Below are 19511 nucleotides of genomic sequence, written 5' to 3'. Positions count from 1 at the left end.
AGTAGTAAAAAATAAAGAAAATCCCTTGAATGAGTAGGTGTGTCCAAACTTTTGACTGGTACTGTATATATTTTAATTAATTAAATATCTTCATTATTCATGTAAATATGGTAATAGGTACACAACAAGCAATAGCCTATGCACAACAAACAATAACTATGTTGAAAAGATACAAAGACAGAAGAAGCTCACTGATGTACAGACAGTGAATTCAGATGAATAACATGTTTGTGTTTCTCTTCGGAGTGTGACAACAGCTCTGAAGAATAACTTTTGTGTGAGAGAGAGAGGCTGGGAGTGCTAATGAGCCTTATTTTAAGAACACGAGCTAGGCAGCGGCCATGATGAATATTCAACAGCTCGGCTCCTTGATGAACCACCAAAAATAAATCTGATGAATTTAATGGTCTGTGTAAAAAAACACTTTTTTAAAGTGTAATGCATTCTTTATGTTTCAGTGGATTCATCACAATTCCTTCATGTATAGTACAGTGTTTTGGATAAACACACACACACACACGCGCACACACACACACACACAATCACCGCCACCATCATCATAAACAAAGACATGCCAACACATGTAATGAATTTATTCAGAGATAGAAAACAAATGTTTCTGTGCATGACTTCATTGCTTTTCAATTGCCCTGAACTCTATTGGACTCTCTATTAACCTCTTCGATATAGGGGGCGCTATTTTCATTTTTGGATAAAAAACGTTCCCGTTTTAAACAAGATATTTTGTCACTAAAAGATGCTTGACTATGCATATAATTGACAGCTTTGGAAAGAAAACACTGACGTTTCCAAAACTGCAAAGATGTTGTCTGTGAGTGCCACAGAAGTGATGTTACAGGCGAAACCCAGATAAAAATCCAACCAGGAAGTGCTGCATTTTTTTATACCGCCTCATACCAATGACTCCTTATATGGCTGTGAATGAGCTACGAATGAGCTTACATTTTCCCCAATGTGTCTACAGCATTGTGACATCTTTTTAGGCATTTCCATTGAAGAATGGCTGTAAGGGACCATATATGGCATGTGGTCACATGGTGTCTCCCGCAGAAAACCTTGCGTAAAATACTGAGGTAGCCATTTTTCCAATCGCTTCTTCTGAGAAACCAACTGCCTCGACGGATATATTATCAAATACATATGTTAAAAACACCTTGAGGATGGATCCTAAACAACGTTTGCCGTGTTTCTGTCGATATTATGGAGCAAATTTAGAGAAAAGTTTTGCGTTATAGTTGAAGTATTTTTCGGTCGATTTCTCAGCCAAGCAGGATGAACAAAAAGATAGTTTATGTTGAAAGGGCCTTTTTCGCCTACAAAAATAATATTTTGGGAAAAAAGGAACATTTGCTATCTAACTGGGAGTCTCCTGAGTGAAAGCATCTGAAGTTCTTCAAAGGTAAATGATTTAATTTAGTTGCTTTTCTTATTTTCGTGAAAATGTTGCCTGCTGCCAGCAGAGCCTAGCATAGCATTATGCCATGATAAACTTACACAAAAGCTTGTCTAGCATTGGCTGTAACGCATATTTTGAAAATCTGAGATGACAGTGTTGTTAACAAAAGGCTAAGCTTGTGTTTGAATATATTTATTTCATTTCATTTGCGATTTTCATGAATAGGAAAAGTTGCGTTATGGTAATGCGCTTGAGGCTATGATTACGCTCCCGGATACGGGATTGCTCGTCGCAAGAAGTTAAAACAAACTCTACAAACAAACATGTGTAAGGTGGACATTTTTCCAAGGCCGCTGGTGTGTGGATCCGATCCAACAAGGTGGCTCGGCAAGTTAAAATGGAGCAAACCTGCATTGCTTGGCAACAGCGAACGTGGCAACCATGTTTCTTTCAGGGAAACAACTTCAGTCTCCAAAACAAATAAGTAAGGGATAATCAACAAGTGGAAATGTGTTCTATGGAAAATAATGAACGACGTGGAAGGCCATAATTTAACAACATAAACAACTTAGCTCACACAATTACATAAAGCACTATCTTGTTCCGACTCCCGACACATGTATTACTATGGGACAGCTGGAGATTGAATTTGTATATTGACAAAATGTTTCAAATGTCGTAGAGACAAACAGCAAGGTTTATACAAATCTCCATTGTTGAAAACTAAATGTAAGTCTAACCTTGTGAACTAATGGCACAGCACAGGACGACAGCATTTCCAAATAACTATCACCCGACGCAACCCAAAAAGGCATTTGTACACAGACCAAGATTAAGTTTATAAGCATACTTCTGGACTAAAAAGCAAGTTAAGTGGAAAAATAGATAGTTTATGTTGAAAGGGCCTTTTATTCCAGGAGTAATGTGGGTCAATGCAACTGCTCCAAAGTGCCTATCATGATTCCCCAGGTCTATTAGGAACTATTTTTCATATATTGTGTAATGGTATCTATTCAGGGATTTTGCATTAGTATTGAGTTCATGAGAAGCAAGCAACTTGACGCTCTCTCCCAATAACTCCCTTTGAGTAGCAGCATGAATACTGAGAGGGGGTCATTCAATTTAGGGAATGAAGTTTAGTTTAGAAATCATGTTTACTTTACAGTACTTCCACTCTCTTATTTGATTATGTTAAAATATAATTAACCACATTTTAAAGTAAATACCCCCAGAAAACTTAACAACAAAACAAAAAAATAAGCATAATGCAGAACAAAACAATAAGTAGGTCTCCTGGCCGAAGATGTCTGGTTTTAGCTAATTACATTTAGTTGAGAGGAGAAAATCTCTACCAGCTCCCTCCAACGGGAAATAAAACAGTTTTCCCCGTATTTACTTTGTTATTTAGCAGGAACAGCTCACATGAATTATTCTGTTGTTTCCTTAACTTGATTCATTACTCTGGCTATAAACACATTAGTCAAATGAAGTCTCTGAGCAAACCTGACTTAATTTCTTTCTTGTCACTGTGGTGTATTTCTTCACTTTGATTTCTAATATCCTGCTGGTTGGCAGAGTATTAAAGAAGCAGTAATAGACTACCTTCCTCCCCCTCCTGCTCCTCTTCCTTCTCCTCCTCTAGTGATAGCTGCTGGCCGCCCAGGAAGCCTCAACACCAGAACAGCCATTCAGCCTATACTGTGCCTTCGGGAAAGTATTCAGACCCCTTGACCTTTTCCACATTTTGTTACGTTACAGCCTTATCCTAAAATTGGTTATTCGAAACTTTTGCAAATTCATTAAAGATAAAAATAAATAAAAACATTTACAGAAGTATTCAGACCCTTTACTAAGTACTTTGTTGAAGCACTTTTGGCAGCGATTACAGCATTGAGTCTTCTTGGGTATGGCGCTACAAGCTTGGCACACCTGTATTTGGAGAGTTTCTCCCACTCTTCTATGCGGATCCTCTCAAGTACTGTCAGGGTGGATGGGGAGCGTCTGCTGCACAACTACTTTCAGGTCTCTCCAGAGATGTTCGATCAGGTTCAAGTCCGGGCTCTGGCTGGGCCACTAAAGGACATTCAGAGACTTGTCTCGAAGCCACTCCTGCGTTGTCTTGGCTGTATGCTTAGGGTCGTTGTCCTGTTGGACGGTAAACATTTGCGCCAGTCAGGTCCCGAGCGCTCTATAGTAGGTTTTCATGAAAGATCTCTCTGTACTTTGCTCTGTACGTCTAAGCGTCTTTAGGTACCTTTTGGCAAACTCCAAGCGGGCTGTCATGTGCCTTTTACTGAATAATGGCTATTCAGTAAAACTCTACCTTAAAGGCCTGATTGGTGGAGAGAAGGTTGTCCTTCTGGAAGGTTCTCCCATCTCCACAGAGGAACTCTAGAGCTCTGTCAGAGTGACCATCGGATTCTTGGTCATCTCCCTGACCAAGGCCCTTCTCCCCCGATTGCTCAGTTTGGCCGGGCGGCCAGCTCTAGGAAGAGTCTTGATGGTTCCAAACTCCTTCCATTTATGAATGATGGAGGCCACTGCGTCCTTGGGGATCTTCAATACTGAAGAAATGTTTTGGTACCCTTCCCCATATCTGTCCCTCGACACAATCCTGTCTCCACCACAGGTGGACTCCAATCAAGTTGTAGAAAGTTGTAGAAACATCTCAAGGATGATAAATTGAAACAGGATGCATCTGAGCTCAATTTCGAGTCTCATAGCAAAGGGTCTGAATACTTGTGTAAAAAAGGTATGCGTTTTTTATTTTTATACATTTGCAAAAATGTCTAAAAACCTGTTTTCGCTTTGTCAATTATGGGGTATCGTGTGTAGATTGCTGAGGAAAAAAACATATTTAATCAAATTTAGAATAAGGCTGTAACGTAATGTGGAAAAAGTCAAGGGGTCTGAATACTTTCCGAAGGCACTATAAGTACCCACTAGAGGATGTTGCTAGGTGTCCCATTTAGGATATGCATCAGATGCATATCAACCCGCACCAACGCTTGATAAATAGTGCATTAACTATTATATATGATTACTTGCATAAATAAATATTTGTGGAAATATATCTTCTTTTTTTTTTAAACAATAGTTATTTGTTTAGATAGAGTCAAGAATATGTTTTGTTTTAATTCTACAAAGTCAAAGGCCTGTAGCCTATTTTAGTTTCCTTTACAATTAAAACATTACAGTTTAATTGATTTTATCAACTTTATTTGTAGATTTGAATAGTAATTAAAAAATTGACAAAGAAAAAATATTAATAATAATATAACCTGCCAGGTGCACAGATGAAATTATTTGCTGTATTCCTAAAGAAAAGCAGCCGTGCATGAACAATTGTTTAAGGATGAACTACATAAATAAATAGCATTTAAATTTTAAGTTTATTATGTTACTAGTAGCCAGAGCAATGCTGCCTTTGGAAATAGAGCTGCACTCTTGAATCATGAAAGTTACTTTACAAAGGTAAGTGTAATAGAAGCTGCAGAACATGCCATTTCTGAATAGAGAATGGTACCAACCTGCAAGGCACGCGGAATTAACATGAGCCCCAATGCTGATAAATAGGCATAACACAAACTCATCTTTACACTATTGCTGTTCTAAACTAAATGAACCTCTTCACCCTCATCATTCAGTTAGGCCTAATTTAAATTGGGAATTAACTTGCACAATTATCGCCCATTCCATCCATTTGTCATTCATTCAGTGGGCTGGCGTCATTTGCTTCGCTGGATAGAGTCAAAGATATGTTTTGCATTATTCTAAAAGCATACTGCAACATGGAGCATGTTTTTGTTTCCCTTACAATAAATTCAATTAGAAATAGAGTTACAGTAAAGTAAAACCTAAACGAGAATGGTATTAACCCCCAGAGGTTACGGTCAAATTATTTGCTGTTGATAAATAGGCATAAATCAAATCAAATCTTATTGGTGACATACACATGGTTAGCAGATGTTAATGCGAGTGTAGCAAAATGCTTGTGCTTCTAGTTCCAACCGTGCAGTAATATCTATCAATTTCACAACAACTACCTTATACACAAGTGTAAAGGAATTAATAAGAATATGAACATATAAATATATGGATGAGCGATGGCCAAAAAGCATAGGCAAGATGAAGTAGATGGTATAGAGCACAGTATATACATATGAGATGAGTAATGTAGGGTATTTAAACATTATATAAAGTGGCATTGTTTAAAAGTGACGAGTGATACATTTATTACATCCAATGATTAATTATTAAAGTGGCTAGAGTTTTGAATCAATATGTTGGCAGCAGCCACTCAATGTAAGTGATGGCTATTTAACAGTCTGATGGCCTTGAGGAGGGCAGGTAGTTTGCCCCCTGTGATGGTTTGTGCAGACCTCACTACCCTCTGGAGAGCTTTGCGGTTGTGGGGGAGCAGTTGCCGTACCAGGCGGTGATACAGCCCGACAGGATGCTCTCGATTGTGCATCTGTTAAAGTTTGTGAGTGGTTTTGGTGACAAGACAAATTTCTTCAGCCTCCTAAGGTTGAAGAGGCGCTGTTGCGCTATCTTCACCATGCTGTTTGTGTGGGTGGACCATTTCAGTTTGTCTGTGACGTGTATGCAGAGGAACTTAAAACTTTCCACCTTCTCCACTACTGTCCAGTCGATGTGGATAGGGGGTGCTCCCTCTGCTATTTCCTGAAGTCCACGATCATCTCCTTTGTTTTGTTGACGTTGAATGTGAGGTTATTTTCCTGACACCACACTCCGAGGGCCCTCACCTCCTCCCTTGTAGGCCGTCTCGTCGTTGTTGGTAATCAAGCCTACCACTGTAGTGTCGTCTGCAAACTTGATGATTGATTTGGAGGCGAGCATGCCCACGCAGTCATGGGTGAACAGGGAGTACAGGAGAGGGCTGAGAACGCACCCTTGTGGGGCCCCAATCAGCAGGGTGGAGATGTTGTTTCCTACCCTCCCCACCTGGGGGTGGCCCGTCAGAAAGTCCAGGACCCAGTTGCACAGGGCAGGGTCGAGACCCAGGGCCTCAAGCTTAATGATGAGTTTGGAGGGTACTATGGTGTTAAATGTTGAGCTGTAGTCAATGAACAGCATTCTTACATAGTTATTCCTCTTGTCCAGATGGGTTAGGGCAGTGTGATTGCGATTGCGTCATCTGTGGACCTATTGGGGCGGTAAGCAAATTGGAGTGGGTCGAAGGTGTCAGGTAGGGTGGAGGTGATATGATCCTTGACTAGTCTCTCAAAGCACTTCATGATGGAAGTGAGTGCTAGTTGTTTAGCTCAGTTACCTTAGCTTTCTTGGTAACAGGAACAATGGTGGCCCTCTTGAAGCATGTGGGAACAGCAGACTGAGATAGAGATTGATTGAATATGTCCGTAAACACACCAGCCAGCTGGTCTGCGTATGCTCTGAGTACGCGGCTGGGGATGCAGTCTGGGCCGGTAGCCTTGCGAGTAAATGCTTTACTTACGTTGGCTGCGGTGAAGGAGAGCCCGCAGGTTTTGGTAGCCGGCCGTGTCAGTGGCATTGTCCTCAAAGCGAGCAAAGACGTTGTTCAGCTTGTCTGGGAGCAAGACATCGGTGTCCGCGACGGGGCTGGTTTTGTTTTTGTAATCCGTGATTGACTGCAGACCCTGCCACATACGTCTTGTGTCTGAGCCGTTGAATTGTGAGTCTACTTCGTCTCTATACTGACGCTTAGCTTGTTTGATTGCCTTGCGGAGGGAATAGCTACACTGTTCGTATTCGGTCATGTTTCCGGTCGCCTTGCCATGATTAAAAGCAGTGGTTTGCGCATTCAGTTTTGCGCGAATGCTGCCATCAATCCACGGTTTCTGGTTGGGGAAGGTTTTAATAGTCACCGTGGGTACAACAACATTATTATTACCAACATTTATGGTTACAATTCCAATACCTTGAATCTTTAGAAAAAACGTATTGTCCATTGGCTAACCAAGTTCCTGAATGCTTTACTTATTGTAGGTAGGGATTTCAATATTTCTCTGAATAATTTAATTGATAGATGGCCTCCGGGACAGTCCACTTCTATAAATATAACTGAGTTTATGGGAAGGTTTGATATTATAGATATTTGGAGAGTAAGGTTTTCTAATGACAAGTCTTTCAGATGGAGTAATAAGGCATGCTCCAGACTATCACGCATAGATTTTTGGCTGGCGTCTAAATGCTTTGATAAACAGGCTATTTCTGTTAACATCCCGACCACTCCCCTTACTGATCATAGAGCTGTTTATATTGACATTAAACATTTTATCTCTGATAATGGCCTTGGCAGAGCATCCTACTGGAAGCTTAATAGCTCTATATTAAAACACGAGTTGGTCAAGATGGAGATAAAACAATTTAATTACACACATTTGGAACAAAGCTATGCATGACAATTCATACAGTGATAACTGGGAGCTTTTTAAATATGTGGTTGGAAAATATTTAAGAAAATATGGGAGTATTCTTGCCAAGACAAGGAGAGCTGAAGAAGAAAGTGTAATTACAAAGATCACCTCTCTTGTTCAAAAGCCTGTTGAAAGTCTCTAAGTCTGTTCTGTTTGAGCTACATCATCACAGATGATCCCAAATTAATCTCTAACTTCAGCTGCAACTTCTACAGAAATATATATAGTTCTAAGTATTGTGAGGTTTCCTCAACACTTTTTTTGACTCTGGGGGATGTGAAATCAATTGGGGAGGCTGAGAGGGAACAGTGTGATGACCCTATTATAGTTGAAGAAATCAATTATTTGATTGAACTCCTGGGACTGACGGTATATCTGCTGAGTTTTACAAAACTTTTTCTCAACAGTTGGCCCCTTTTCTGTTGGAGGTCTTTTCCCAGTTTGACTCCAGGTCTGATTACATTAATCCCTAAACCCAAGAAAGACTTGCTTCTACTCAATAATTGGCGTCCAATCTGTCTGCTCAATAATGACTACAAAATATTAGCCTCTATATTTGCAAAAAAAATTAAGACAGTATTGGACTCAATTACAGAAGAGACCCAATCTTGCTTCATGAGGAATAGACATATATCTAATAATATCCGACTGGTGTTAGACCTTATTGACTATTCTGATTTAACATTCGAAGATCGTTTTATTTTCTTCTTAGACTTTTATAAAGCCTTTGATACAGTGGAACATGAGTTTCTATTTCTCTCCTTTGGGAAATTATTTTGTAGTACTATTAAAACTCTTTATATGAATGGGAACAGTTCAATTAAATTAAAGCATGGCACTTCTCCTAGATTTGATTTGAAAAGAGGAATTAGGCAAGGTTGCTCAATTTCGCCTTACCTCTTCCTGCTTGCAACCCAACTTCTTACAAGTTCTGTTAAATCTAATGATATCAAAGGGATCTCTATTGCGGACAGAGATATTATCATAAATCAACTTGCAGATGACACAACCCTCTTTTTGAAAGATGCTGACCAGATTCCTAGAGCAGTCGATGTGATAAAGATATTTTCCAAAGCATCTGGTCTTTGCCTAAACCTTAATACGTGTGAATTGTTTGCTGGTAAAGACTGTGCGATACCCTCTATATGAAATATTCCAGTCAAGGAAAAAGTAACATACCTTACCATATCTAAGGATCAACAGGAAAGATGCTCATTAAAGCCAAAGATTATAGGGTCTCCTAGGAAACACCGTTCAACACATTAGTTCCTACCCTGTCACAATAACTCCTCCATGGCATTTTCATTTGTTGTCATGTCAAAACAACACTGTATAAAAAGTGCCCACTATTATATTTTAACTATATAATTAGAATAGACATTCTATTCCCATGATTCCAACAGTTAACCCAAGTGTTTTGCTCCAAATCACAAATTGCAACATTTGGTTAAAAATAAGGCCCAGATTTACTTGCCCATATTATGCAGCCCTACATGACAGTGGGGAAATGATCACAAATGCAGAAATTGATGAAAATTATGACTTTTGAAGGGTTGAAGTTGAATTGAACAGTATAAAACAATCAGAATGGAGAAAGACCAATTGAAATCACTTAGAATGTATGTGCTGCCACCCTAGAGTCACGCACTACTCATAAAGCAAACTTTGAACGTTTATTATTAAATACCGAGATATAATATTTTGGCCATATCGCCCAGCCCTAGTTGATTGTGTAATTTGATTTGGAGGTGCGCCAATATTGAAAGGCATGAAAATGCATTTTGTGGTCTGTAGATAGATTGTGTAAATTATAGGCTTATGCAGGCTCACAAAACAAACCACTGACCAAGGCAGTGACATGGCTGAGAGGAGGCGAATTTGTATCAGAGGCTGAGCTGCAGCGTTGAGCACTCACCAGCCATGATAAAACCTGGGTTATGGAGCCATCATTCAGGACTGCAAGGCTTAGTTAGAGAAAAGTGAGTTTTACTAGGCCTACACTTCATTAGAAAAATATTTGTATTGGTGAATTTATCGTCTTATTTGGAGACTTGTCAATTTTTATTATTTAATTCGCTCTGGATAAGAGTGTCTGCTAAATGACTAAAATGTAAAAAAAATACCATTAAATGACAAAACATAATATTGTCTAACATGCCCTGTCTACTGTTTCTACTAACAGTAAAGCTTTGTTTTGACACAGTGTAATGACCAGCCTGTCACGAATATTACCGAAGGTGACTCCCCTTCTTGGCGCTCGGCGGTCGTCGTCGCCGGTCTACTAGCTATCGCCGATCCGTTGTTCTGTGTTCCTTTGGTTTTGTCTGATTGGTATCACCTGTTTGTTGTTTGGTTGTTAGGGGAGGGTTATATATAGTTTGTTCAGCCCGCTTCTGTTTCGTGCGGGCTTGTTAGTCTGTTTTGTTGTTTGAGTGTTTTTTGTTTGTATTTGGGTTTCACGCTGTCCGTTTATATTTCTGATCATTTGTTTTTCTACTTTTGGTTCATGTTATGTTTCCGGGACATTAAAGCGTGTTTTTCCCACATCTTTTGCTCTCTGCGCCTGACTCCACACCTCCTCACTCATTAGTCGTAACAGAAGCCCGCACAACGATATGGAGTCAGCAGGAGCAGCGACCACTCCTCTTCCTACAATGGAGGAGAGAGTCCTTCATCACAAGTCTATCCTCCATCGCCTAGGATCAGCCATGGATCAGATGATGGAGAGGATGGATCGTTGGGAGAGGAATGGTCACCCTACTACCCCACCGACCCTCCCACCAGCAACTCTACCATCTCCACATCTGGATCCGGTTCCAGCGCCCTGCGCATTACGCCTCCGAGGGAGTACGATGGAGCAGCGACGGGGTGCCAGTGATTCCTGCTTCAACTAGACCTCTACCTGGCCACCGTTCGGCCGGCTCCCTCGGAAGAGGAGAGAGTGTGGGTTCTCATCACATGCCTTACCGGTAGAGCCCTGGAGTGGGCTAATGCGGTCTGGAACGGGCCCGACTCAGCGAAGGACAATTACCCGGAGTTCAGGGCCGTGTTCGATCACCCTCCAGAAGGTCGAGCGGCGGGTGAGAGATTGTTCCATCTCAGACAGGGGACGAGGAGCACGCAGGACGTCGCGCTGGAGTTCCGGACCTTGGCCGCTGGAGCAGGGTGGAACGACAGGGCCCTGATAGACCATTACAGATGTAGCCTGAGAGAGGACGTCCGTAGGGAGCTGGCCTGTCGGGATACTACACTTAGCCTGGATGGACTGATAGACCTGTCGATCCGGTTGGACCATCTGCTAGCTGCTCGTGGACGTTCTGAAAGGGTCCTGTCAGTTCTACCTCCTGACCCTCCTGCTCCTATCCCGATGGAGCTAGGAGGGACCGCGTCTAGGGAGATCGGAGGAGGAAGCTCCTCCTGTACCAGTTGTGGCCGGAGAGGGCACACGTCTGGTCGGTGCTGGAGGAATTCATCTGGGAATCGAGAGGGCATGCAGAACACTCCTCGGTCACCCCAGGTGAGTAAGCACTACACTCTCCTTAAGTTTCCTTAATTATTCTCCTTCTCTCCAGCATAAGGCACTGGTAGATTCAGGCGCAGCTGGAAACTTTATAGATCGCGGACTCGCTCAGAGGTTGAGGATTCCGTTATTAAAAGTAGACCCCCCTTTTGCCGTGCACTCTTTAGATAGTCGACCATTAGGGTCAGGGCTGGTGAGGAAAGCCACAGTTTCGTTGGAGATGATTACGCAGGGGAATCACAAGGAGCGAATTAGTTTGTTCCTTATCGATTCACCTGCGTTTCCAGTGGTATTGGGGATTCCCTGGCTAGCTATTCATAATCCTACGATTTCGTGGAAACAGGGAACTCTACAGGGGTGGTCTGATGAGTGTTCAGGCAGGTGTGTAGGGGTTTCCATCGGTGCGACAACGGTGGAGAGTCCAGACCAGGTTTCCACCGTGCGCATTCCAGCTGAGTATAACGATTTGGCTATCGTTTTCAGTAAAAAGAAGGCGACCCAATTACCACCCCATAGGCAGGGGGATTGCGTGATAAACCTCCAGGGTGACGCTGCACTCCCCAGGAGTCATGTGTATCCTTTGTCCCAGGAGGAGACGGTGGCTATGGAAACTTATATCACCGAGGCTCTGGGACAGGGGTACATTCAGCCCTCCATGTTACCTGTCTCTTCGAGTTTCTTTTTTGTGAAGAAAAAAGATGGTGGTTTACGTCCGTGTATTGATTATAGAGGTCTAAATTCCATCACGGTGGGTTTTAGTTACCCACTACCTCTCATTGCTACGGCAGTGGAATCATTTCACGGAGCGCAGTTCTTCACTAAACTGGATCTCAGGAGTGCTTATAATCTGGTGCGTATTCAGGATGGAGATGAGTGGAAAACTGCATTTAGCACTACTTCTGGCCATTATGAGTACCTCGTCATGCCATACGGTTTAAAGAATGCTCCAGCTATATTTCAATCCTTCGTGGATGAGATTCTCAGAGACCTGCACGGACAGGGTGTAGTGATGTATATTGACGATATTTTGATCTACTCCGCTACACGCACTGCGCATGTATTTCTGGTGCGCAAGGTTCTTAGACGACTGCTGGAGCATGACCTGTATGTGAAGGCGGAGAAATGTGAGTTTTCCAAACAATCAGTTTCCTTCCTGGGTTATCGCATTTCCAGCTCTGGGTTGGTAATGGAGGGTGACCGCGTAAAGGCCGTGCGTAATTGGCCGACTCCGACCACGGTAAAGGAGGTGCAGCGGTTATTGGGGTTTGCCAATTACTACCGGAAGTTTATCCGGGGTTTTGGTCAGGTAGCTGCCCCTATTACCTCACTGCTGAAGGGGGGGCCGGTGCGTTTACAGTGGTCAGCAGAGGCGAACTGAGCTTTTCATAAGTTGAAGGCGATGTTTACTGAGGCGCCGGTGTTGGCGCATCCGGACCCTTCTTTGGCATTTATAGTAGAGGTGGACGCATCCGAGGCTGGGGTTGGAGCGGTGCTCTCACAGCGTTCGGGTGCACCACCGAAGCTCCGCCCCTGTGCCTTTTTTTCAAAGAAACTCGGGCCAGCGGAGCGGAATTATGATGTGGGGGATAGGGAGTTGTTGGCTATGGTTAAGGCCCTGAAGGTGTGGAGACACTGGCTTGAGGGGGCTAAGCACCCTTTCCTTATCTGGACTGACCACCGTAACCTGGAGTATATCCGATCAGCTAGGAGACTGAATCCTCGTCAGGCAAGGTGGGCCATGTTTTTCACCAGATTTCGTTTCACTATCTCGTATAGACCAGGTTCCCTCAACACTAAGGCCGACGCGCTGTCAAGACTCTATGACACTGAGGACAGGTCCATCGATCCTACTCCCATCATTCCGGAAGCTAAGCTGGTGGCACCAGTAGTATGGGATGTGGACGTGGACATCGAGCGGGCGCTAAGGGAGGAACCTGCGCCTACACAGTGTCCGGAGGGTCGTAGGTACGTGCTGCTGGCTGTTCGTGATCAATTGATTCGATGGGCTCAATGTCTACCCTTGTCGGGTCACCCAGGTATTTTTAGGACAGTGCGAGGTCTTGAGAGGAAGTACTGGTGGCCCACTTTGAGGAGGGATGTGCGATTCTATGTTTCCTCCTGTTCGGTGTGCGCCCAGAGTAAGGCTCCTAGACACCTGCCAAGAGGTAAATTACAACCTCTTCCCGTTCCACAACGGCCGTGGACCCATCTATCGGTGGATTTTCTTACTGACCTTCCCCTCTCAGGGTAACACAACGATCCTGGTCGTTGTGGATCGGTTCTCTAAGTCCTGCCGTCTTATCCCATTGCCCAGGCTCCCTACGGCCCTACAGACTGCGGAAGCTCTTTTCACCCATGTCTTCCGGCACTACGGGGTGCCCGAGGATATAGTTTCTAATCGGGGCCCCCAGTTTATCTCCCGTGTTTGGAGGGCATTTATGGAACGTCTGGGGGTCTCGGTCAGCCTGACCTCAGGGTATCACCCGGAGAGTAATGGGCAGGTGGAGAGAGTGAACCAGGAGGTGGGTAGGTTTCTGCGGTCGTATTGCCAGGACCGGCCAGGGGAGTGGGCGAGATATATTCCCTAGGCAGAAATAGCCCAGAACTCACTAAGCCACTCCTCTACCAACATGTCACCATTTGAGTGCGTGTTGGGGTACCAGCCAGTCCTGGCACCGTGGCATGAGAGCCAGACTGAGGCTCCTGCGGTGGAGGAGTGGGCGCAGCGCTCTAAGGAGACCTGGAGGGCTGTCCAAGAGTCATTACGCCAAGCGAGTATAAGGCAGAAGAAGAGCGCTGACCGTCACCGCAGTGAGGCCCCCGTGTTTGCACCTGGGGACAGGGTCTGGCTCTCGACCCGAAACCTGCCCCTCCGCTTGCCCTGCCGGAAGCTGGGTCCGCAGTGTATAGGGCCATTTAAAGTCCTGAGGAGAATAAACGAGGTTTGTTATCGATTATTATTTCCTTCGTATTATCGTATTAACCCCTCGTTTCATGTGGCTCTTCTCAGGCCGGTGGTAGCTGGTCCCATGCAGGAAGGTGAGGTTCCGGAGGTTCCTCCGCCCCCTCTGGACATTGAGGGGTCCCCGGCGTACAAGATACGAGCTATTCTGGACTCGAGACGCCGGGTGAGGGGCTTGCAGTACCTCGTTGACTGGGAGGGGTACGGTCCGGAGGAGAGGTGCTGGGTTCCGGTGAGGGATATTCTAGATCCATCTATGTTGAGTGAGTTCCATCGCCTCCGTCCAGATCGCCCAGCGCCTCGGCCCCGAGGCCGGCGTCGGCGCGCTGCAGGAGCTGCGCGTCGGGGGGGGGGGGGGTACTGTCACGAATATTACCGAAGGTGACTCCCCTTCTTGTTCGGGTGGCGCTTGTATTTGGGTTTCACGCTGTCCGTTTATATTTCTGATCATTTGTTTTTCTACTTTTGGTTCATGTTATGTTTCCGGGACATTAAAGCGTGTTTTTCCCACATCTTTTGCTCTCTGCGCCTGACTCCACACCTCCTCACTCATTAGTCGTAACACAGCCTGCTCTTGTCACGCCCTGATCTAATTCACCTGTCCATGTGATTGTCTCCACCACCTCCAGGTGTCGCCTACTTTCCCCAGTGTATTTACCCCTGTGTCCTGTGTCTCTGTGCCAGTTCATCTTGTATGTTTCCAAGTCAACCAGCGGTTTCCCTTTCTACTGCTTTTTGCATTCTCCCAGTTTTGACCTTTGCCTGTTTCTGGACTTTGTATCCGCCTGCCTGACCATTCTGCCTGCCTTGACCACGAGCCTGTCTGCCACCTCCTGGACTCTGATCTGGTTTTGACCTTTTTGCCTGTCCTCGACCATTCCTTTGCATACCCCTTTGGATTAATAAACATTGTAAGATTCCAACCATCTGCCTCCTGTGTCTGCATTTGGGTCTCGCCTTGTCATAAAAATCTAAGTTACAGTGTACAATGTAGTTAATTAAGCCCATTATAAAGCTTTAAAAGGTTATGGTAAAACTGAGACCATAGAGTACCAGGGAGAGGCCCCAGCACTAACAAAAGAAAAATACTGCAGGTGGTACTGTACAGTATGAGACTCAAGAGCACAGCCTTATAAATAGCCTACACAGAAAGAACAGAGCCACTCAAAGCGGGGTATAATTGGAAGAATCGACTCACTTGGCAGACCACATCATTTTAATGTGGATAATAGGGTCATATTTGGTTGAAATCTAATTGATCAACATCTCAATCTGCAGTTGAAGTTGGACGTTTACATAAACCTTAGCCCAATACATTTAAACTCAGTTTCACAATTCCTGACATTTAATCCTAGTAAAAATCCCTGTCTTAGGTCAGTTAGGATCACAACTTTATTTTAATAATGTGAAATATCAGAATAATAGTAGAGAGCTTTTATTTCTTTCATCACATTCCCAGTGGGTCAGACGTTTACATACTCAATTAGTATTTGGTAGCAATGCCTTTAAATTGTTTAACTTAGGTCAAACGTTTCAGGTAGCCTTCAATAAGCTTCCCACAATAAGCTGGGTGAATTTTGGCCCATTCCTCCTGACAGAGCTGGTATAACTGAGTTGGGGTTTGTAGGCCTCCTTGCTCGCACACACTTTTTCAGTTCTGCCCACAAATGTTCTATAGGATTGAGGTCAGGGCTTTTTTGTTTTACTTTGACTTTGTTGTCCTTAAGCCATTTTGTCACAACTTTGGAAGTATGCTTGGGGTCAATGTCCATTTATTTGGAAGACCCATTTGCGACCAAGCTTTAACTTCCTGACTGATGTCTTGAGATATTGCTTCAATATATCCACATAATTTCCCTTCCTCATGATGCCATATATTTTGTGAAGTGCACCAGTCCTTCCTGCAGCAAAGCAGCCCCACAACATGATGCTGCCACCCCCGTGCTTCACGGTTGGGATGGTGTTTTCGGCTTGCAAGCTCCCCATTTTTCCTCCAAACATAACGATGGGCATTATGGACGACCAGAGGACATTTCTCCAAAAAGTATGATCTTTGTTTTGGAGCAGTGGCTTCTTCCTTGCTGAGCGGCCTTTCAGGTTAAGTCGATATAGGACTCGTTTTACTGTACATATAGATACTTTTGTACCGGTTTCCTCCAGCATCTTCAAAAGGTCCTTTGCTTTCCCATGATGTCAAGCAAAGAGGCACTGAGTTTGAAGGTAGGCCTTGAAATACATCCACAGATACACCTCCGATTGACTAAAATGATGATAATTAGCCCATCAGAAGCTTCTAAAAGCATGACATTTTCTGCCATTTTCCAAGCTGTTTAAAGGCACAGTCATGTACATTCCTGACCCACTGGAATTGTGATACAGTGAATTATAAGTGAAATAATCTGTCTGTAAACAACTGTTGGAAAAACAACTTGTGTCATGCACAAAGTAGATGTCCTAACAAACTTGCCAAAACTATAGTTTGTCAACAAGAAATTTGTGGAGTGGTTAAAAAATTAGATTTAATGACTTCAGCATAAGTGTATGTAAACTTCCGACCTCAACTGTAGAAACAGGCATACTCCTAGGGAAAACCTGATTCAGTCTGCTTTCCACAAGACACTGGGAGATGAATTCACCTTTCAGCAGGACAATAACCTCAAACACAAGGCCAAATCTAAACTGGAGTTGCTTACCAAGAAGACAGTGAATGTTCCGGAGTGGCAAAGTTACAGTTTTGACTTAAATCTGATTGAAAATCCATGGCAAGAACTGAAAATGGCAGTCTAGAAATGATCAACAACCAATTTGACAGATTGAAGAATTTTGAAAAGAATAATGGGCAAATCTTACACAATCCAGGTGTGGAAAGCTCTTAGAGATTTACACAGAAAGACTCACAGCTGTAATCGCTTTCAAAGGTTATTCTAACATGTATTGACACGGGGGTTGAATACTTATCGAATCAAGTTATTAGTGTTTTATTTTTCATATTATTTTGGACAAATGTTAGAAATTTTCTTCCACTATTATATGACAGAGTATTTTATGTATATTGTTGACAAAAAAGTACAATTACATCCATTTTAATCCCACTTTGACAACAAAATGTAGAATAAGTAATGGGGTATGAATACTTTCTGAAGGCACTTTATGTGGAATATGATCATATTAGTGTGACAAAAGGAAAATGTATCGACTGCAGAATTCAGTCAGAGAGACAAAGAGAGTAGACATCCCTTTTAGACACGAATCATCTGAGAAACAATGAATCCGCTAACCTTAGGCGTTAATTAGTAGACATATGTTGAACAGTACATTTTTACTGTCATTCTCATTCAGAGAGCAGTAAAAGCAACCAGAAACAACAACATGATGTGCATTATAAAATAATAACTAATTTAATGTGGCAATCTGCAGTTGCTACATCCATCTTTGGACTTGTAAATTAATGATATGTACCCATTGATTCTTGAAGAATATAACTTGTAAATAAATGCCTCATGAGCTCAGTTCAACTGTCGTATCCCATCAGAACCCAAAATAAAAGCTTGTTTTACTCCAATGTTTGTAAACAAAGTAAATGTAAACAAACAAAGCATCCACACACAAAACAGGGGCAGTAAGTACACTTTGTTATTGTTTCAACAGCTGATTATAGCTTTAATAGCAGCCATTTTACTTGGAACAGCTGCTTAGCAATGATGAATTGCTGGCATCGATAGGAGAAATGCAAAGCTTCCCTCAGAATGACACGGGCGGGAGACAGAGTCTTGAGCAGAGCGACCTACAAACAGGCTACAACTAACACCATAGCACAAGCCAAGAATATACCGGTAAACCACTAATAATAACTGATCCTATAGGGACTTGATAAGGCCATTTTGAATGCGGTAGCCACCACTAAGTACCCAGCATACAGCTACTTAGTGACTCTGAAGTGTACATAATCCTCATGTAAACAACCACATAAGGCAGCCAGGGGAATAATGCTGCTCTGGATTCAGTAGCTAGCTAACCATTCAGTACACACTCTTTTAATACAGTGTCAACGTTAAAGGTCATTGTTGCTTTTTCACTCTCACTGGGGTTTTTGCTTTTAGAGTATTGAAAGAAACTATGAATTGTGGAGCCTTTTTCAACACACAACAAACATGTTTTTCTATAAAGACGTGTGAAAATAAAAGATGAATAAGGTGGCTTGAAGTGCAATCATAGATATTACTTTGGAAAACATACATTTTTTTGTATGTTTAGTCTTGACAAATGGATGTATTCACAATGCATTTTTTTTTTTTACCTTTATTTTACAAGGCAAGTCAGTTAAGAACAAATTATTATTTTCAATGAGAACAGTGGGTTAACTGCCTGTTCAGGGGCAGAACGACAGATTTTGTACCTTGTCAGCTCGGGGATTTGAACTTGCAACCTTTCGGTTACTAGTCCAATGCTCTAACCACTAGGCTACCCTGCCGCAACCAACAGGACCTCATAACATAGGCCCAATAGCCAGACATCTATACCAGTGGGTAGCTTACCTCTAAAACACTTTGGCCTGCCTGAAGTATGTGATTCCTAGATTAGGTGTAAATTGGACAAAATTAGGTTTAATATCAATATCGTTTGTTTATGTCTGTCATTGAACTGTTAATAATTATAATGTACTACTATAATAATACTTGTATACTCTTAACATCAGTTGAATCTTTTTTTATAGGATTTGTTCACTTCTTCAAGAGTCAAGACAAATTATACAAAAACAAAGATTACATTTCATACACATACAGTACCCAATTGTCATAAAAAGTCAAGATACATTAACAGAAAATGACACAAGTAAAAGTCACCCAGTAAAATACTACTTGAGTAAAAGTCTAAAAGTATTTCATTTTAAATATACTTTAGGATCAAAAGTAAACGTAATTTCAAATATATACTTAAGTATCAAAAGTAAAATTACAAATAATTTCAAATTCCTTATATTAGGCAAACAAGATGGCAAAATGTTTTTGTTTTTTTTACGGATAGTTAGGGGCACACTCCAACACAGACATAATTTACAAATGAAGCATTTGTGTTTAGTGAGTCTGCCAAGTCAGAGGCAGTAGGGATGGGCAGGGATGTTCTCTTGATAAGTGCGTGAATTGGACCATTTTCCTGTCCTGTTTAGCATTCAAAGTGTAACGAGCACTT

This window comes from Oncorhynchus kisutch, linkage group LG4, assembly GCF_002021735.2.
Source record: "Oncorhynchus kisutch isolate 150728-3 linkage group LG4, Okis_V2, whole genome shotgun sequence".
NCBI lineage: Eukaryota > Metazoa > Chordata > Actinopteri > Salmoniformes > Salmonidae > Oncorhynchus > Oncorhynchus kisutch.
Note: the sequence above shows the minus strand (reverse complement) of the source record.